This window comes from Camelus ferus, chromosome 16 (assembly GCF_009834535.1).
Source record: "Camelus ferus isolate YT-003-E chromosome 16, BCGSAC_Cfer_1.0, whole genome shotgun sequence".
NCBI lineage: Eukaryota > Metazoa > Chordata > Mammalia > Artiodactyla > Camelidae > Camelus > Camelus ferus.
This window is the reverse complement of record NC_045711.1, coordinates 7,324,557-7,346,468: the sequence shown is the minus strand read 5'-3', so window position 1 is coordinate 7,346,468 and position 21,912 is coordinate 7,324,557. Positions and strand designations below refer to the sequence as shown.

Genomic DNA, 21,912 nt, shown 5'->3' with positions numbered 1-21,912 from the left:
TTGAAAGTGCAACATTGTCACTTTGTAAAGTCTAAATATTTTTCCAGATGATTCAATTAAGCAAATCTGAACTTTTTTTTTCCCCTGGTCATACCTTTAAGGAAATTTTTAAAGGAGCTATTTGGAAAGCAATGATACTTCATCACAGGTAGTAGGGCGAACAAGGAAAAAACTTGTTTCTTTGCTGGTCACCTCTCCTAAGATGTTCAAACCCACGGCTTATGACTGTTAAGCGAAACTTTAATGCGGCCTTACAAACAACAAGGGTAGTGTCTCTAAAACTATGTTGTACAGCTTGGAAACTTATTCTAAGATCTTAATTCAGAGTTTTTCTGAGGTGTTGAACTTTGCCATTAGCAAAAAGTATTTTTAGAAAAATCCATTGACTGTTTATGAAGCACTGATTTTTGCCATATTTCAGGTCTCTGGTTTTTCCACCACATCTGCACACAGTAGTTATATTTGTTATTTTTTTAATTATTTCTTCTATTTCCATTAGTAATGAATTTGTAAAATGGTTATTCAAAAGGACAGTTGGTTTTACTTAAACAATCAGGTAGACTGTGATGATATTCTGTTTGGATAAAGGAAGTAGATTTGTTGTTTGTTTTCAATATTATCCTAGGGTCGTTCCTCTCCAGATATATACATTTTTTTTTTTTAATTTTAGAAGAAGCCAATATTTAACTTAGTGGCAAATGTTAAGAAGCTATTAGTTAATGCTCTTTGCTCCTCTTCCTTCAGTCTGTGGCATGAAAGTCTGAACATGCTTTCACAGTAACCACCAGCTAGCAGCTGATTTATAAAAACCAAGTCTGGCAAATTGTTGTATTAAGTCACTCTGAGTTGCTGTACCCCTTCTTGCCCCGAGACAAAGCTGATGTTTGGGGATTCCTATGTATGTGGTCACAACACCACTTTAATGTTTGCAATGGAAAGAAGTGTGGGGCTGGGGGTGGGGGGGGGGAGTACAGATATATTATAGAAAAAGTAATTTAAGTGACATTCTATTAGGCAGTGTTTAATTGCTTCCTGCCTAATGTGTACATAGTAATTTGGCTGATTATTGGTTGTTATTTTGTTCAGAATTTATTGTTTCTTGTTGCTATGTATGCAACTGAGTGTATGTAAAAGTTTAGACTTCGGTACGTTATCTGCACAATTTTGTGTGCTTTAAACCTCTGTAAATGTACAGAAGAATCACGTATGGTATGTTAAATGTGACCTCCAATCTTGAAACAATACTATTTTGTAGTATGTACTTTTGCAAACTATTTGAACATTTTAAATGGATATTGTAAACGGCCAGTACCTTCAATCTAAAACAAGACTGGTAAAATGCATGCCTCTCGAGCCTACCAATTTATAAGAGGTCAGGGGTTAACAAGAAATAAGATAATTTTTCTAATGGCAAGTATTTTTGATAATTTCCTACCTGCCTAATTGTATTTGAAAGAAAAAATTGTCAGCAGAAGAAATCTTAACTATCAGAGGGAATGACTCTGTTTCATAAGCATTAAATAGCACTATATACTTTATATCTAACTTGATGTCATTGAAATCTAGTTCAAGGGTGAAGAAGCCAAAAATATTTTTGATTCTTCACAAGATCTTGCATTGTTTAAAGGACAATTTCTAAGCCCTTGTCTTCAGTGCAGAGAAATGTCAATTCAATAATAAACTAATAGAATTGTCAGTACTTGGCTTACCTGATCCTTTTTCTAAGTCTCAATGAAGACCATCATTTTTCAGCCTGAGCTTTTAAAATCTTCTCACTAAAACTTTGAAAAGAATTATAATTGAGGGCATCTTTTTGACAATTATCAAAAAATTCTGGCCCTTGATTGATCGATAGCATTTGAGTTACTTCTCTTGCAAAGTTGGCTGATGCCAAGTACTGAAAATACGGCAGCAGGCTACCATGGCAAATACTCTCACCAAACTGCACCCAGGGACTTGGACATCCTAATCTTACCCCTCCTCAACCGCGTGCACATTTGAATGTCTTCAATGCAATTCTGCATGTGCTGGCCTAGCTCTATTTCTCTATCCTTTTACCTCCTCACCCACAAAATTCTTCTTTTACCCCTCCTCCTTCTGGCTGAGATCAGAGATCTCCTCTGTGTTTGAGAACACTACAAAGAGATGACTTCAATCCCAGGAACTTGTACAAAGTTTCTTCTGAATTCCCAAGAGCAGGAAATAGGCTGCTTTGGACCATATATTTGTTTTATGCTGTTTTACAGAATTCTTTTCAATACACACACACACACACACACACACACACACACACACAAATTCAACTCTTTTTTTGGCGTGTTTGTGGTCGGCTTTCCTAACAGCCTCAGAAGGCTGTTTTGTCGTCCTGACCAAATGTGCTGTTTTCCCTATGTAAATTGTCATCTTTCTAAGCAAACCATTACCTTCTTCACCTAATTCTGTCTTTAAATAAAAGCTTACCTTCTTTTTCAAGCCAAACAGATGACATTGGTCTTTAATATCCCCTTTCTTCTATGAACACTCCTGGGGAGGTGTTGGGGGAGGGACAGAATAGGGTATGGAGTAAGAGCAGGCCTTTCAAATTCAACCTGCTAAGTAAGAAGTGTGCCTTCATCGCCCTTTTGATAAGGTATGCCAAGCAATATCCAGTATTTCTATCTGCCAAGCAGAAATAATTCCTTCTTCTCCATAACAATTTAAAAAAATCATGTTAGGGAAATTAGGCAAGCTTACACCCAGGAGTTTCTTACTGATGGACAGTGACTGTCAGGTGGCGAAAAATACTCAGAAGGAAATGTCTCTTGCCTAATATTATCTGTCAAGTCAGTTAGATCTTTGCAATGATTCCTTGACTGTGAAAAAGCACTTCCTCTTCAAGTAGCATACAGCGTGCTCACCTTTGCATAATGTTCTCGATTTGTCAATACTACTGCTACTAATAGTAGTAATAATAATAATCCTTGTTCTGTCAATCACTGCATTGTTATTTTGCCACAGAAGGGACTGATATTAGATCCAGACTAAAGAAAGTTGTGTACCAGGCGTACATGAGACTGGGTCAGATGCTCTGTGTCAAAAGCAACTGCCTGATTTTCCATCAGCATCTCCCCAACACAGCTCCTGGCACAAATACCTGTTCCATGAGTGATAAATGGATGAGGAGATCACTCAAAATCAGGGTAATTCTCATAATTTGCTTAATTTCTCCACAAAGAAACCAACTTGAGGGCCTTTTCATGTGTCTGCCTGCCTGAGGCTATAATGGCTCAGTCTGTCTCCTGAGAGTGCCTTGAATGTACTTCTTTAGGACTTCCTGAAAAGTTCCACCACCACAGTGCTTTTGGCTGAGCCCCCTGAAGGAAACAAAGGACCTAAGGGAAGATGTGTGCTTCAGACAGCTCCAGTTAGATCTGAGTGTCCAGTGTCATGTCCAGTGATCAGGCACCATGGAGACTGACGGGCAGATCACCTGTCCCAGCTTCACCCTCTGAGCACCAAAAAAACCTGCAGAAATCTTGCCCCAGTGCCCAATAAGGCCGCTCTGCACACACCATTTTCCCCATCAAGCCTTTGATAACTGCAGTCTCCTATATGTTTATAAAACACTTGCATGAACACCATCCTATTTGAATTTGACAAACCACCCCATGAGGTGGTCAGAGCAAGAGCTGTTATCTCCATGTAACAAACAAGAAGCTTGAGGCTTGGTAAAGTGAAATCTCGGGCACAGGACTCCTGACTGTCCAGTATGCCACATGCCTTGACTCAGGCCCTAGGAGAAAGGAGAAACAGTGCTCAAATTGGCCACGGGAAGCTCTCTCCCTAGAACAGACACAGGCCCTCAACAGACGTGCAGGGGACATTGTACACATACAGGTAATGATCACAAACGAAACTAAATCAGCCAGAAAAGCACCTAGACCCTTTCCTAGGAGGCCCTTGTTCTGGCTCCGAGTCAGGCGCTCTGTGATGACAAGCCAGATGCTTTTCCTCTCTGAACTTACAGACGAAGACATCTACCAAATGTGCAGATCTTTTTCAGCCTTGAAATTTCACGAATCTAAAAATACTCACGTTGAGGACACATCAGGGATGAGTAGGGATTCCTCTCAGAGCGTTTCTGTTTTGTTGGTAGGTTTTGTGCGGCCGTTGCTCTTGTTGGGGAGGGCAGGTGGTGGAAGAGAGACACAGGAGGTGACATTGAGTCTGTTGTGGCTAGAGGAGCGTGGAGAAGGAAAGTAACTGACAAATCCATGCATGTCCCCACCCCACCCCCTGGAAAAAATTCCTTCTTCTGCCTCACTCTGACCCCAGGCTCTCTCAGAATACAGTTCCATCTATTTCAGTTCCCCAGTCCTTGGCTGTCCAGGCTCCGGCGGATGGGGTCTGGAATATCCCTTGGACCTTCCCTGGCATCCTGACTTGGCATCAGCATTACTCACCAGCTGTTCTCTCTGATCCTGCCCAATCACTAGCAGACAATTCCTTCCCTGGAGTGTCCTGGAAAGGGTCAAAGCATTGCACAACTCCAGGGGGCACTATTATTAAGTGTGGAATGTACTCCATTAGCCATTTCCCAGAATCCAGGAGTGAAGCAAGCAGGCCCTTTGCCAGACAGCAAGCCCGCGGCGGGCACCTCCTTTGGGGCGGAAGGCAAGTGGAGGGATTGGCATGGGACAGAGCGCAGGCCTCATCCACGTGGGATGGTTGTCATACCACTCGGGGGGCCTGCTCTGAGGCACACTATTAGACACATATCCGATTCTTCCAAGTCTGGGGCAACATGAGCACCAGTTTGGCCCTTGCATGGGCCATTTGGCTTGGCTGGAGCCAGGTGCCAGCCATTGTTCACCCGCTGTCCTCAGCAAAGTCTGTGAAGTCAGGACAGCATCGTTCTCTGACAAACATTCAGTACATTTACTCGGGTCCCCGGAGGCCTGATAGTGAAATGTTTTCCTCCCCATAGTTATATTTTCCTTGGTTGAAAAAGTTTTGTTTTGGAAGTTGCTACCCTGTCGAGGTAATGAGTCAGTTTGGGAGGCCGGTGCAGAGGGGAAAATGCACATCACTGGCAGAGGCCAGAAGGATGGGGGTGAGAGGAGATGGGAGATTCCGGGTGGGAGAGAGAGGTCCACACCCTCTGCCCCCTCCCACTCTTTCAGGAAGAGCACAGCCCCTCCTTCCCAGCTGGGGGCCTCTTCACTGGGGTCAGGGGTCAAGCCCCAGGGCTGCTTTAGGGCTTGCTCCTGGGAAAGGCTAGGTAGGCAGGAACTGAGCTAACATTACCAGCCACCTTCTGAATGCCATTGAATCTTCCACTTTGTACGTCCCGTGAAAGTTGGTAGTATTCTTATCCACATTTTACAGAGAGGGAGACTGAGGCTCAAAGGATGGGAAATCACACAGTCAGGAAGTAGCAGAGCTGGGCTTAGAATTCAAGGAGACCCGTGCCAGCTATACCACATGGTCTCCCTGTAGGAGTCGCTCATTCCTATCCAGAAACAGACTGAAGTGACCCTGAGGAGGGATATGAAGCCCCACCTGAAAAGACAACTAGGGAAGGACTGTTGGCAGAGGGAGAAGGGGGGTTTCTGGACCTGAGCCACCCTTGCTTTTCCCTCCCAGCGCCTCCTCCCCTCAGCGTCCCACCCCATACATTTTCTTCACGTGGAGAGAAAAGTCACAGAGACACAAAAACACACAGAAACACACCAACACGCTCAGATTCCCCTCCCACCACACACACACACACACACACACACACACACACACACAACACAAACACACAAGCACAGAGGCACACACATCTGGAGGTAAATCTCAGGATTCAAGGGTTGGCTTCATGCCAGCTCTGAGCCCCGGGTAGCCCACTGAGGAGCCCTGGTCTGCCTCACTTTGGGAGGTCAAATCAATGAAAGAGCCCTGGTAGTTTAAAAAAGAGAAAGGGAGGGGAAAAAAAAAAAAAGAACACCAGCACCTCTCATGATGGGAGGTCAGAGCAAATGAAACCAGGAGGAGGGGGTAGCGGGATGGGGGCTGGGGCGAGAGCGTGGGGGTGGGGAGCCAGTGCTGGCAGCTAAATTCCTCCCCTGGCCCAGCTCCAAAAGATTAAAATAGAGCTCTTAGAGTGTCCCCTCCACAGACCAGCCTGCCAGGGGCCAGACAATACGTGGGTTTGTGCTCCAGCACAGGCCTCCAGAGAGGTGATGGTTTTACCCGGACAGCTCAAGGCACAGAGGCAGGTCTAAAGCAATTCCAAGGCTCCTTTGGCCCACAGTCCCAGCACAGGCCACAGCCGAGGGAAAGCTGCCGGCTGCGAGGACGCACACAGATTGCTCTCTTCTCTTCTCACCCTAGGGCAGGCCACTGGACTCCCACTTCTTCATTTTCTCTGCCCCCAAAACACCCAACTGGCAGGGCTATGTGGGATGAAGTCTTAGCGAATTCGTTATACTTTAATTTGGGGAAAAAATAAAAATCTCGGCATGCCTGTAAACAGGCAGCTCTACTAATGAGAACTGGACAGGGTGTCCCTCGGGGTTATCTGAAATACTCCGATAAGTACAGACATCTCATTTTTCCCCACCCCAGGAACACGGCTCTCCCAGATGGAAGCCCCGCTGGCCACTTGCGGTTACATCTGCTTCCTGGGAATTCTTGAGGATTTCAGGCAGCTGGGCCTTCAGTCCAACATTTCAGACCACTTACTAACACACAGAGATTGAAGAACAAGTAGGTACCAGCAAAGTTTACATGCTCTGGAGTTTCCCAGGCATGGGTTCCAGTCCTGACTCTGCCACTCAGTAGCTTTTGAAATGTGGGCAAATTATTTACTCCTTCTGGGACCTGAGTTCTTTATCTCTAATGGCACCTACTGATGATCACAAGGGTTAAATGAGAAAATGCATAAAATGTGATCAATGCCTGGCAGGTACCTAGCAAATGTTAGCCAAAAACAACAGAAAATCCCCTCCTACCAGGATTCTGGAAGACCTCTCCCCCATAAATAGGATGAAAACATAATTCATCATCCAAACTAGAACACTTTTGATAATGAGAATGGACACTAACTGGACAGACTCTGGGACCCTGGCTTATCAGGGACTGTCCCTGGAAATTGGGACATATGATCCCCATTTCTATAACTTTCTGAAGGGTCCTTATATAACATTCCATCAAGAAAATCCTTTAAAAATGGCCCCAAATTTTATATCATGAAGCCCGCCCTTTGGAAGTAATAGCTCTCTTTGGCATACCATGGTATCCATACATGACATTTTAATTTAAAGTAAAATTTCATTATGTATTTCAAAATCATACAGTTGTAGGCAAGTGGTAAGAGGTAAGTGCTAAGTCATACCTGAGTGAGGCCTAAATATTGACAAAACTCTACTGCTATCCTAATTTTTTCTTTTCTGATAATTAAGAAAAGCAGCTATGATTCAGTTTTAATGGAACACCCCCTGGTTCCCATGCACAGAACATCAATAATCCATAAAAGCAAAGTTTGAGAATCTCAGCCTTAAGGAACCAAGAACAACTCCCAGGGAGTGAGGGATGGAGGGCAACTTTTGTGATCAAGACATATTTTCTTTTCTTTAAACAGTTTCAGCCATTCAGGAATGAAGATCAAGATGTAGGACTCTTGGGGGAGGGAAATATTTCAGTGATAGGGCACATGCTTAGCGTGTACAGAGTCCTGGGTTCAATCCCCTGTATCTCCATGAAAATAAATAAATTAAATAAATACACTTTTTTAAAAAGATGTAGGAGTCTTCAGTTCTTTACCAGGTATATCTCTCCGTAGGGCTGCTTGAGTGTCCTCCTGGCATGGCACCCGGTTTCACCCAGAGCACGTGATCCAAGAGAATGAGCAAGGCTATCTAACGCGCCTAGGATTGAGGACAGTGGACTTCCAGGTTTAAAACCCAAACAGTTCAGGACACATCATTGAGTTGGTTGCCTTAACGGAAGAAGCAAACCCTGAGAAGTGTCCCCCAGCTCCTCAGCACAAGACAGCCACCAACAGCTTCAATCTACTAGAATGAATCTTTGAACCCAATACCAAAACCAGATAGTTCTCCCAAAGAAAGTAATACTGGTCAGCCAGGTGAAAGCTGGGTCCTCTAATGCAGAAAATGCTCAAGCAGCCTTTTGCGTATGATTGTTTTGAAACACACGATTGATTGTAAGCCTCTGATATCTTCCATTCCACCCAGCCAGCCCCTCTCCAGTGTTTGGGTACCCGTGGGATTTGCCCTGCTGAGTTTCTGGAAGACTCCCTCCAGCATAAGGTCTTAGACCCCTGTTCTGACTTTATGTGTTGGTTTGTTTTTTGTTAAAGAGAAAAGCGTCTTCCTCTGGAATGTTTTGATTGCATTAAATACATTTAAATCACATGTGGAGGGCTGTATGCCTTACCATGTGATCTCTTTTAATTCTCACAACCTGTAAGGTGGTCACTGTGATGATACCCATTTTCCTTATGAAGATATCAACTCGGAGAGACTAGCCAGTAAGCAGAGGAATTCAGACCTATGTCTTCTGACTTTAAATCCTATTGTCTCTCTTCTATACCACACCTCACTATTGCAATCCATTTATTTTATTTAACATGAAATGATATTTAGATATACTTATTCCTTGCATTTCAGCTGAGTCATTCAAAACACAACAGACACACACACACACATGCTCACCAACACACACAGACCAACTTCAAAACTGGGTCCATGTAAATAAGCCCACTCTACACCCCCACCCCAAACAGTGAGGAGATGCATTTTCCTTCAGCCACATTGCCACTTTGAGAAATCAACTACTGCATAAACAAAAGAGAATCATGGCCCAGAGAGGTTTAAGGGAGAGAGGACAGTACATCGTTTGTTATACCATTAACCAGCATAAAAGTAAAACATGCTACCAAGTAAAACCAAAATCCTACCTTGCAAAATCTATCCAATAGAGATAAAAGCACCAATAGATAAGGATGTATACACAGATGCTTATTTCAGCTTTGCTGGTTGTAGCAAAACTAACTAGAAACAACCTGAGTGCCCATGAATAGACGAATTGTTGAACAAATTATAGGGAAATTATAAACACTTTTGCACACTTCTAAATGATCAGACTTGATAAAAAGAGCACATATTATTTCTGTAATTTGAAACAATAACAAAGCAGAACAAGATAAAAAATAAACTAAAACTAGAATTTTGCAGAGTCTGATTTGAACAAAGGAAAACTCAGATCCCTGCCCTTGCATCTTTGAATTCATCCACATGCACTCTCTTAATTGGCCCCAGATACCGACATCTGTGTGGAATACCTCCACTCTTCGCTTCCTATGTGGGTTTTCAAAATGGCCGCCTCTGCTGGATGTTAAGACTTTAGTTGAGACCCATCTTCCCCACCCCCACATCTCCCTCCACCCACTCGTACCCAAAAAAGACTTTGAAAAGGCCAAGAATAAATCCTTTCCACCCCAATTATTCTGCCAATACATCATTCTCCCCACTCTTTTCTCCCTAAACTCCAGATGGTGAACTCTGGAGATGGGTGGCTGTGGGAGGCAGTGGAATCTCCCTTTCTAAAGGTCTTTACCGAGAGAGAGAGCACCACATCTGTGGAGGATGGCTTGGATTTAAGAGCAGTTAGGACAAGTTAGTTATGGGTGGTTTGCCATTTTTGGAGTGCTGATTGCATGCAGAGCCCAGTGAGAAGGAGAGACAGGAAATCTGGAGCCCCAGTGGCAGAGAAAATGTGCACAGATGAAATAACTTGGTAGCCTGAAGAAGCAATATTTAATCAATAACTTGTAAATACAACTCCTAGATTACATTTTTGGACCACATAAATCTAGGCGAGATAGCTGATAATTGATGATAGCCCTGTGATTCAGAACGATCTTAATCAGCAGATGTCATTTAGTAGGGGTTAAAGTTCCATATTTAGGTTAAAAGATCCAAAAACAGGATGGGAGAATTGTATCTGGGGTAAAGGATTGTTAAAAAAAAAAAAAAAAAGTTGATTTAGGCATTTTGGGCATTCTATTTAACGAACTCGAATTAAACAAGAGTGTAAAATCTGCTTTAAAATACCCCCCCCCAATAAACTAATACACTTTCCAGGTATTTTAATAGAAATAAGTCCACCCATCTTGTCATTCATTTGTTCATTCTTTCAATAGGAAAAGTTAACAAATGCCTACTAGGTGTCAGGTACTGTACTAAGCATAGGTTAATGAGCTCTAACAATTACCTAGTCTTCTGTATTCATATTTTGAGTATTCTGCCCAATTCAAGGTAACTTGTTTCAGCTTCAAGAACAGTAGGGGGATATATACCAGGTCGTGCATGAAATAGTCTAAAGAATTGAGGCTGTTCAGCCAGAGGTGTTAACATCTGAGAGGGGCAATCAAATTCCTGGAGGGCTACTATAATAATTGAATCGACTTATTTTCTATAGTATCATTTAGGAGAATTACGACTGTAGTAGTTTCAAATTATATCCGCAAGTTCTTCCATACTCTTTCCTTCAAAAGGTGGAGCCTAATTTCCCTCACCTTGAATATGAGCTGATCTTAGTGACTCCCTTCTAACCAATACAATGTGATAGATGGTCACCATGTATGACTTCCAAGACAAGGTCATAAAAGGCATTGTGGATTCTGCCCTGCTCTCTCTCATATCACGTGCTCTGGGGGAAGCCAGATGCCATGCCACGAGGATGCTCAAGCAGCCCTATGGCGAGATCTATGGTGAGGAATTGATGCCTTCTGCCAACAGCCAGCAGTGAACGGGGCCTTCTGCCAACAGCCATGGGAGTAAGCCATCCTGCAAGCAGACCTTCCAACCCCCAGTCAAAACTCAGATGCAGTCTAGATGCAGTCCTGGCTGCAACCTCATGAAATACTCTGAACCAGAACCACACAGCTGAACTGCTCCCAAATTCTTGACCCTCAGAAACTCTGTGAGATAATAAACGTTTGTTGTCTTTAAGCTGCTAAATTTTGGAGTAATTTGTTACACAACAATAGATAACTAATAGATAACAACTAAATAGATCTGGCAAGGAGACTGATTTAATTTCAACAGAAAAAAGAAATTCCAATGATCACAGTTGTCTAACAGTGTAGTGAATGGGACCACCTAGTGGAAGCCGTGAGTCCCCTGTGTTCAACCAGGAGAACCATCACCTCTCAGGGACACTGTAAAGGTGATGTCGACACTGGGTGCCTGAGGATGAGTATAGAACCCAAACTCTTCATTTTTCTTCTTTATCCTACATATTCCAACCAGCCACCATTGACTTCCTGACCTTCACTCCTCTCTCTCTGGCTAAGAAAGTAAGGTCACCTTCATACTATGTCAAGGCAACTCTGGTCTTAATTGGATCCAAATTGGCTTGTCCCCACCAGAAAGATGCCATTGCTTTGTTTTCACAGTGCCACCTCTGCCATGACTTAGAGACTCATCAAATGGAAATTGGATTTAAGACATTATTTGCCCTGGATTGCACCAAGAGCAGTGTAATCCCTTCAAAGCCCAAGTTGCCACAGTCAACATTCCCCCTGCCGCTACTGATAATTTGTACCATATTAGCTAGGTTACTTAGCATTTGCAAATAGGATTCTGTAGCAGCTGGACGTCAAATACACGAAATAGTGCTGCATCAGCCTAGAGCCTGGAGCCCACCCTCTCCACCCACCCTTCAGTTCCCTGGAATATCTCCGGCAGTCCTTACCACCCACATACCCAGCTCACTGCCCTGCTTCTGCTCGGATAGAGACCTCGGCCCCATCATGCATGCAGCTCCTGGGGGGAAGGAGCAAAAGAGAGGGTCAGTGGGGACCGAGGAGTCCCAGAGAACCAGCCCAAAGCAGGTGAAACACGCTCTGGACCTGAAGGATCCAATTAAGCCCAATTCACCGGGATCCAGAGTTTTCCTACCAAATTCCTAAGGAAACCGAATTGAATAATGTGTGGCTTATTCAGAAACACACATCCCTGTGTTGTTGGCCAAGGCAAGGGCAGTGCGGCGGGGGGCTTAGGCAAGGGGTGCAGGTGCACTGAAATGAAAACAACAGGCTAAAACAACAAGCTCCCGCCTATAAAGAACAGCCCCGTGTTTTGCCGGATTCCTGTGTCGGAGCGAGTGTGCATATATATGTGGGCTCCAGTGTGCGTGTGCAGCTGGGCCTGGGGGAGGGGCGTGGGGGGCCTTCCAGGGAGGGATCGGGAACGTGTCTACATATTTTAAATGGCAATTGCAAAGAAAACCATCAGAGGTGCTCTAACATACGTTTGGCACTGCCTTGTGCCAGCTCCCACAATAACTTCGGAATCTCCCCCCTCATTTCATAAACATTTTATATACATTTTTAAGTGGGAATATTTTTGCTCATTTGGGAAGAGAGTGCCTTTATGCAGTTAAATCAGCCTAATTTGTGCCTTTTCACATGTCTCTAGGGATAGGCAGCGGGAGGAGTGATGGGTGCAGCGAGGTGGGGTTGTGGGGCAGGGTGGGTTGGGATGGGGAGAGAGTTTGGGGACAGGCAGGAGGAAGATGATTCTATGAAAAAGAAAATCTCATCATTGTCCTGCTTTGGGTCTGTTCTACACCTTTCTGTGGAAAACCTGTTGAACCTGCTTTAAACACACACACACACACACACACACACACACACACTCTTGAGGCAATTGGAAGTTATGAGTAAGGGTTGTGTTGCTTTTCTGTTCGACCTCCACTCCTGCAGAACTGAACAATTCAATCTCTCTTTCCCCAGCTTACCTGTGGCATGTGGGGCCTGCTCGACTTGAATAAACGGCTGTTTATGGATGATAGCATCTGGTGAGGTCACCTTGTTATGTTAAATATTTCTACCTCCTGCTGGAGAAACTGAAGCTGACTGCTCTCAGGACCACCTCTGCCCAGCACAGAGAACACGGCGCCCAAGGCAGGATCTACACTTCAGAAAAGGCCATTTAGGCTCCTCTGTGAACTTAAAGCACTGCTTTCAGGCCCTGGGATCAGAGGAAAGGATCCTGGCTTTGATCTAATGATACCCATATTCATACTACATATGGAGAACCTGTTTATAGATGGTTCTGAACACCTTGGTCTGCCTTCATTTTCGCTTGTCGAGGGGGTTGTACCCAGACAAAGGTATTATTGTTACTTTGATCTCCATCCTACAGATGAACAAACTGAGGTCTGAACTCACCTGAAGTAAATCGAAGACACAGGATTTGAACTCAGGTCTATCTGACTTCCACATTTGGGATCATCCCGTCATAGATTCTGGAGAAGACAACCCGGGAAAAACGAAAAGAGTCAGAAATGCTGTGTGGTCCAGTGATTCAGCCTCCATGTGCCTCAGATTCTTCATCCATAGAAAGTGGGAAATGACCACCCTTAATAAGACTGTCATGGGTCAGCTGAGATCTTACAGATGGTTTGTAAATTCACTGAGTACCTCGTGGCCAGTTTGTTGACCGAAAGAATGGACCAATGAATCAAGACATGGATAAACATCGCTTCAAATGAATCCCACTGTTACTCAGAGGAAGAACCCACTGCTTGTTTCCTGGGTTCCTGAACAGGATAAATCTACAGAGTTTCCTGCATGAGGCAAAGAACTGAAGTACTCTCCTCCCCAACATAACCCCAAAAGACATGTTTTTCCAATGTTCTTTCAGTAGCTATCCTCGGATGTGGAGGAACATGTGAAAAAAAAAACAAACGGGTTCATTTTTTTAACGAGGTTGGAAAGGCATACCAAATATTTCGGATCTCCAAGGTGTCCACTTTCCTCCAGCTGTCCACGGCTTTCAGCTGGGTCCTGAAATGGACTTCAGGACACCCAGACAAGTAATTCTAACCAGCCGTGCCAGGAAAATATTAGCGTTTAAAAAAATAAAGCAGAGATTCATTTATTATTTTTTAAAATATATATGTGTCCTCCTATAATGTCCCACATACTGAAGAACTCTGGACAATTCTGCCTTCACCTGACCAGAATCAGCAACTTCAGAGCCAAGTCTATTCGTGTCTTGTTTAACCCAGTCTTACAAGCATCACCCCCACCTCTTCCTTCCTCTTGACGCTGAATTTCTAGAGTCCATTCCCCTGTGGGATGAATTGGTTCCGTTCCGAAGATGGTGGGGGCGTTCTGCTGTGATGACGCCGTTGTGGTAAGCAAAGCCTCCAGAACTATTGGGTCTGAAATTCTCTCCAACCCTGGCCTTTAGACAGCCAGTTCCCCAGATGGGGCAGCCGTGGTCTGCTGCCTCCTGCCTTGAGAACCAGCCCGGGGGTCGCCAAAGGAGACCCAGGAGAGCTGTAGGGCTAACCCACCAACCGTAAACATTACCTCCTCCGTTGATCTTCAAAGGCTTGGAGAAAGAAAACAAACCACATAAATCTTTATCAGGGTTCCTTACAACTGCCCCAGGAGGTGGCTCCAAGTCACTCTGGCCGGTGACTCTGTACAGAGGATAAAAAATTATTTCACTTAGCAGCGCTGAGCCAGAGATGGATTGCTTTTATTTTTCTTTTTGCCTCTTTTCTTTTCGTTCCCACCCCAACTCCTCCTATTGGAATGACTTCTCTTTGTTATTTGCCAACCCGGAGCTCCACGGTGAGAATCCTTGGTCCTCAGTCGACTTCATGGTTTCTGTTCCAGATAATTCCCTGATAATTCCAAAGGAAGTGGAGACTTTAGAACAAGAGCTACCACGTTTAGAAACCGAGGACATGGTGACCGTGTCCACTGTAGAGGATGACCAGGTGGCTAGTGTAGCTACTACAAGTGGGGTTACAGAGGAGGAAGTCTGAGGTGGCCACCCCCCATTGAAAATCTTTCAGTAATACATCTGTCCATCCAGGAAAAACTCCCCAAACCCATCCTGGACTCCTAAGCAGACACACACGGTGGCGTGACTTGTACTTAGGAGACAAGGATCTAAATCCCACTTCTGACACTCTCTACGGGAACTTGGCAAATCACTCATCCTCCCCAGATCCCATCTCATTGTAAGAATAACAGTAGGAGGTGAGCCACCTGGTAACTCCAGCTCAGCATGCTGCTGAGTGCCTGTTCATCTTGTTAAACATGCTGTTCCTACCATGGCTCTCTGTGGTTTTACAGACCCCATTCTACAGATGAGGAAACTGAGACTTGGAGAAGTGAAGTAATTCATCTGAGGTACACAAACACAGGGATAATGGCACTTACCTCATAGATGGGTGAGGAGTGGATGAGATAATGTCTGCAGCGTGCTGAGCATGACTCCTGGCGCCTTGTGAGCTCTCATTCAAAGAGTGCACCCACCTCTGGACATCCTCCCTGACCCCCTGTTCTTCCCTCTCCCCCATCCCCCACGCTTCTTTACCAAATCTCAGCTCCCACGCCCTTGTCGGTCTCCCAGCTGCAGGAGTGCCTCAGAGGTAAAGATGTGTTCCATCTCCGTAGTGCTGGCCAGTGCCTGGCACACAGTAGGGGCAGAGTGACCATCAAAACAATGAGTGAAAGAATGAATGAAATGTTATGAACAAATGCCCAGTTAGTAGATGACTTCTGAAAAAAAAATAGTTGAAATAAGTACTACTAATAAAATGACTTGTTCTAAAGATGGTTAAAGATCCAGAATTTCCTGGAGGAGCCTGTGTGCTAGTGGAAAAATGTACAAAAGGGAATGAAGAACGAAGTCATCCTCTTTTTTTGAATACTAGCTTTCACTGCAGTTAAAGAGCTTCACAGATTTCTCCAGGATGCGCATGAATCATAGGAAGAGAACCCAAGAGTCCCGAGTCCCAGCCACTCTGACTAACTTCAGCAAACATCCTCTAGCCCCACAAAACTGGGGCTGGCATGGAAACCACACCCATGTCCACCTGCGCACACACACACGCACGCGCGAGCGTACACACAGGCACACACATGCCCCACCAACAAATCAAACTCTCAGCATCAGCTGAGCACCTACTCCATGCAGCGCCCCTTACAAAAGTCAGAAGGAAGACATGAAATATCTTAAAGACCCCAGGACACGATGTAAAGAGAGGACAATCTGTGGGCAGGGTAATAAGTCAGTGGTAGAATGCGTGCTTAGCAGGCACAAGGTCCTGGGTTCAACCCCCAGTACCTCCATTAAACAAACAAACAAACCTAATTACCTCCCCCCCAACAAAACAAAACAACAACAACAACAGAAAGAGTGTGGGCTTGGGAGCCAGAATGAGGAGACACAAACCACCAACTGCGTGACTTAAGGTGAGTTACTCAGTTTCCTCATCTGTGAAAATGGAAATACAAATAGTGCCTACCCACTCAGGTGGGGGGCACTGACAGCAGGGGAGGTTATGCATGTGTGGGGGTGGGGGTGTACGGGGTATCTGTGTGCCTTCCTCTCCATTTTGCTGTGAACCTAAAACTATTCTTTTAAAAAGTCAGAAAGAGGAAGGAAGGAAGGAAGGAAGGAGGATGGATCTACATCATTGGCTGGTTAGAAGGATTAAATGAATTCACGGCTGTGAAAGCCTCCCCTTATCTCTGTGCTTAGCACATAGTAAGTACTCAATAAATGTCTGCTTTGATCAGTATCAACATTATTACCCAGGCAAAGGGAAATTCCTCAGCTCTACTGTTGTTTGGGTTTTGGTTTGGCTTTTTCGGTTTGGGGGCTTGGGGGAATTTTCTGCAATCGTATCTACATACCGTTCTCAGACTATATCATCTGAAGCCTCAACAGAACTCTCTCTCGAGCTGGCAGCTGAATAGGGCTCTTATGGGTCTCAAGCTGTAATAGTTGTTGCTTCCCTGCCCTCCACCATTTTAACAGATTGCTATTGTTTCCCTGTCTGTGAAAGGAAAAGGGGGAGTGCAATTTTCCAAGTAAAATCAATGCACGAAGCAAGGGGCTCGGCTTCTCCTTCCCACAGACACAGCCCTGCCAGCTGCTGCCCGTCCCTCTTTCACACAGGCAGCCCCTCTGGTTTACGCCTCCCAGCGGGACGGTAATTTTCAGTTCGGGCCGAAAGGCTTTGTTTAAATGTGGCGCTTATGTGGGAATAAGAGTGTATTGCAGGGCTTGGTTTTTTTTTTTTTTTTTTTTTTCTTCCTTTTTTCTGAGGGTCAGTGTTGAATTTAGCCTCCAAATAAACAACTCCATCTTCTCCCATCCCTCTTGGAGTTGTGGGTGGGATTGAAAAAGGTGGAGGAGACGAGAGGCTGAGGAAGAAAGAAGGAAAAGATGAGACAAGAGAGAGTTGTCTAGGGGAGCTTCGAGAAGGAGGAAAAGAATAGGCACCCCTGTCCTCCACCGACGAGACCTCGTGTCTGCCAGAATGATTTCTAAACTAACAAGGGAAACCACTTCCTGAGAGCCAGCTGTGTGCCAGACAGTGTGCTTGGTGTGCTAGTGACATGATCTCATTCAATTTTCATAAGAGGCCCTCTGGAGTCTATATGATTGTGCCCACTTTACAGAGGGGGACACGGAGGCTCAGAGAAGTGAAGTAACTTGCCCCGAGTTGCACAGCCAGTGAGCTAGGCAAGCTGAGATGGGAACCCAAGTCTCGCTGAGTGCACCAACCAGGCTCTGTCTACTCTCCCACGGGGCCACAACTGAGGGCTGTACCATTACAGGGTTGATGAAGGGAGATCTGTGTGATCCACATATTCCAAACCAAACTGCAACAAAGCCATGTAACATCTGATATTGGATCTGCCTCAGAATATATAAAGTAAGTGGCTGCCCTGGGGGAAGATGAGGCTGAGGCGGGAGGCAGCAGGACAGGCAGGAGATAGTGAGATGTGTCATTTCCAAAGGCACTTGGGGTAGCATGACCCACTGAGAGTGAGAGAAGGGAGGACTGGGTGGTGGGAGACAGGGAGGTTAATGGTTACTTTCTAGAAGTGGACCTAGAACTCATGGAATGCTGCACAAAGGGATCAAAGGAAACCCTGAGTCTTGTGTTTTGGGCAGAGGCAAGAGTGTGTCCCTGTACCGCGATAGGTTATCACAGCCACCCCCTAAGTGTCCCTGGGCAGTTGGGTTGGACTCAGTGCAGAGGGGTCTGCAGATTTTCCAGCTCTCCTATAAGAAATTTTAAAGGGTTTATGTTTTCTTTCTAAGAACTTAGCTCAAAACCACTTCTCTGCCAGAAGTGCTCTCCAGGAATTCTTGCCTGTGAATATCCTTCTTACCCAGTCATTTTATGGTGTGAACACCCCCATCCTGAAACAAATTGAACTGGGGAAAATTGGAAATTGGGACCATCTCTCTAGTCTGTCTCCAGAGAGATGTGTAGAATGCTGGGGACACAGAGACCTCAAAGTTAGACAATACAGACACTATACTTCCTCAACCAGAATTTCATCAGGACTTAAAAACCAGTCCTTTGTCACTTCAAGCCACTGATGTATCTTTGGGCTCATCAATGTATTATTCATGTTCTAAGTCATCCCGTGGAAGTGGTGAAATAAGAAATAAATATCAATTCACAAAAGGAATAACGGCTGACAATTCGGTGTGTGAACAGCCAAGCAATCACGATGCACGCCTGAGGAGTCAAAAGTCAAGTCCTATTAAAGCACCACCATCCACATTAATATGACGGACCAGAATAACTCTGAGGGCGCCATTATCATCCATTATGAAAATAACATTCATTTGCAAAATGAGGAACATACCAAAACGCAAGCTGTTCCAGTTCTCACAGCTAAATTACACATGAAGCCAGCAGACTTCCTCTTCCAACATTTTGAAATGGTTGAATATGCACCCGAGCTGGCCAGGGCATGGATTTTCTAAGACTGCCCCAAAGGTGAAGCCTGGAAAAATGAGGACTGATGGCCAGGGAGACATTGAGCCCTGCTCGAGAGTTGAGCAGCTGGGCACGACTGTGCTTTGGAACTTCTCCTAGGGGGACATGACTGACAACCAGAAGCAGCTGTGAATCCCAGCTGACGTCTTCCAAGAGCTTATTGGCGTCTCACCTCCAGTGGTTTGTTGGTTAGAACTCAGGGAGGAAGTGTAGTGGACTTTGGTTACTTTTGCCTTTTGAGCATTCATTCATACCCTTTTCTAGTAACGGTTTCCTGAATTTCCTTTGGGAGCCAACCCTTCCCCGTTCTTGGTCCCTCCAATAATAGCTAAGAATCTCCACAAACGTGCATGAAGCTCTCATCATGTGCCAAGGACTGGTCCAAACCTTCTGCATACATGTCATTTAATCTTATACCAACTCCATGATGTAGGTACTATTATTATCCCCGTTTCATAGATGTGTTGGCTAAGATAGAGACAAATGCATAGTTCTCACTTAAGTGGCAGAAGTAAGATATACAAATCCAAGCCATCTCCATCCAAGTGTCCTGGTCCTAACCACGAGGAGTTGCAGCAGGACTGACCTCTGCCCCAGTTCCAGGGATAGGACCATGAACTAGGTCTGGCCAATGCAAGCATCATACAGATTCCTGCCCCCAGCTGCGACTGATTCAGAGAAGGATCTATTAGCCATGCTGGACCAATTTTGTCCAACCAATGCAAAACCCAAGGGGTTATGCTTGAACCACTGGAATTAGTTTCTTGAAATAGTGTGTTTGTTTCCTCTGAGCATGAACCTGAGACAGGAAAGCCTTGAATGTCTCAGAACCACCGTGTCACGAGAACCTAAGAATGAAGTCAGTGCAGATAAGATCAGAAGAGAAGGTCTTGATAATAACACCTGAACCTCTGAAATTATTATAACGCCCTGACCTTTTCTATGAGTCAATCAGCTGCCTTCTTACTTAAGCCAGTTTGACTGGAGTTTTCTGATATTTGCAATACAGAAATCAGTGTTAAAATTTTACAATAGACAAGATTTGGGGTATACATTACTTCAACATTACATTCCTTTATTCATCTATTCAACCCATCGATAAAACTCTACTGTTCATCTAATTACAGTCACTGACATAAGTCAAGGGGGTGCCCTCCCCCACTTATAGATATAGTTGGTTCCCATAATTTTGTGCCTACCACCATTGTAGCATGAACCTCTAATATTTGCTTATGTATAACTTAGGAAAATATAAACCCCTCTGAGTTATAGATTTATTTATCCTGGGGTCACTGCAATCCACCTGAGTCCCTGGCACACACTCATTCATTCCTTTCTTGCCTTCATTACCTCCTAGGTACTAAGTAACTAGTCAGCATCCTTGGTTGTACACAACAAAAAGCAACTCTAGCTAACTTCTACAGAAATTAAATTTCTAGAGGGACATCGAGTAGCCCAGAGGATCACCAGCAAGTATGGAGAACCAACTTGTGAAATGGATGGGCTAGAATGAAGAGAAGCTGGGCAGCCGAAGCACAGCCCGAGTTGTACCGCAGAAGAGTCGGTTAGGGTGTCCAGCTGCCACCACTGGGCAATAGATGCTACTACCAGGGCCACCAGCATGAATCCTAAGCCCATCCTGCTTCTCTGCATTACCAGCTCCAGATTCAAAGACCTAAGGCAGAGCATCCAATTAGCTGAGCTCAGGGCACATACCATGAGATACAGAAAGCACTGACTTCCCAGTTTGCTCACTGGGAGGTAAAACCTGCCTCTGCTGAAACTCACACCGTGGCAGGTTCCCCAAACATTTCTTGGTGGCCATGGAGTGACAACTGTCGACTACAAACGATGAGCCAATAAGATGAAACAGACAAAGAAACAAACAAACAAAAAAAGCATGATCAACATGGTCCTTGCCCTCATAAAGTTTATAGACTATGAAGGAAGAGGTCACTAGTTAATAATCAGGTGAGAAACTGGCAGCCACAGCTGTGATGAGTACAATGAAAGAGAGGAATTGTATGCTATAAGGAATACAATGCTGTGTGTTTCTGTTATCCATTACCACGTTACAAACATCCCCAAAACTTGATAGCTTAACACAAACACTTACCTTTGCCTGTCATGGTTCTGTGGACTGACTGGGCTCAGCTAGGTGGTTCTGACTTGGGCTCTATAACATAGCTGTAGTCAGATGGCAGCTGGATGTGGAGGCACAGGAAGGCTCAACTGAGCCGAACATCCAAGATGGCGTTTTCACCTGTCAGCTTCTGCTGGCTTTCAGCTGGGCCTTAGCTGGGAACTTTGACTAGAGCACCAATCTATAACCTCTCCATGAGGCCTGGGCTTCTCACAGCACAGCAGCTGGATTCCGAGAGGGAGGAGTACCCCGAGGGCAAGTATTCCAAGAGGTCCAGGTGGAAGAAGCAAGGCTCCTTATGACCCAGCCTCAGAGACTATACAGTGTTACTCCTGCCACATTCCAATGGTCAACAAATGAGTCACAGGGCCAGAGTAGATTCAAAGAGCGAGAACAACAAAACACATGAATACTAGAAGGTATGGTTCTTTGGAGGCCATATTTGGAGACTAGCACCCATAGGGAGTGTGCAATCAAAGAACCCGGCCTAGTATGAAGGGTCAGGAAAGCTTTCCAAGAAAGTGCCATTGACCTGAGATCTGATGGATAATGAGGGGTTGACGAGGTAAAGACAAGTAGTATGTTTTAGGCAGAGGAAACAGCATGTGCAACGGTCCTGTGACAGTAAGAAGCATGGCACATTCAAATACATAAAGAAGGCAAGTATGGCTGAAGTGCAGAGACTAAGGCAAGATGTGGGTGAAGATAAGGCAGGAGACATTGCGGGGGAAACCAGTTCTGGAAACCCTTCTATGGGCTATGTTAAATATTCTGGGCTTTATGTTAAGAGCAATGGGAATACTTTAAGGTGGTGCTTGGCAAATACTTGTAGATTAAATGAATGAGTGATTGACCTCATTCAGTAATTCCACAAATAGCTACTGAACATTGACACTGGGCAGAAATAATAAATCCCGTAAATAAAGTCTTGATAGAAG

At 44.7% G+C, this 21,912-nt stretch overlaps 1 long non-coding RNA gene across 2 annotated transcripts in view; it reads right to left on the bottom strand.

The window, feature by feature from the left end:
• Positions 1-4,403, bottom strand: part of LOC116669280 — an 85,674-nt gene extending 81,271 nt beyond the window's left edge. Inside the window, exons 1-2 of one of the 2 annotated variants that reach the window (XR_004326638.1) lie at positions 4,310-4,403; positions 4,075-4,215 (exon numbers count right to left, since the gene is read on the bottom strand). This is a non-coding gene — a long non-coding RNA (uncharacterized LOC116669280). Of the gene's footprint in view, positions 1-4,074; positions 4,281-4,309 lie in introns of those variants that run through there. The other variant, XR_004326637.1, reaches the window with a different exon arrangement.
• Between the last annotated feature and the right edge of the window lie 17,509 nt (positions 4,404-21,912).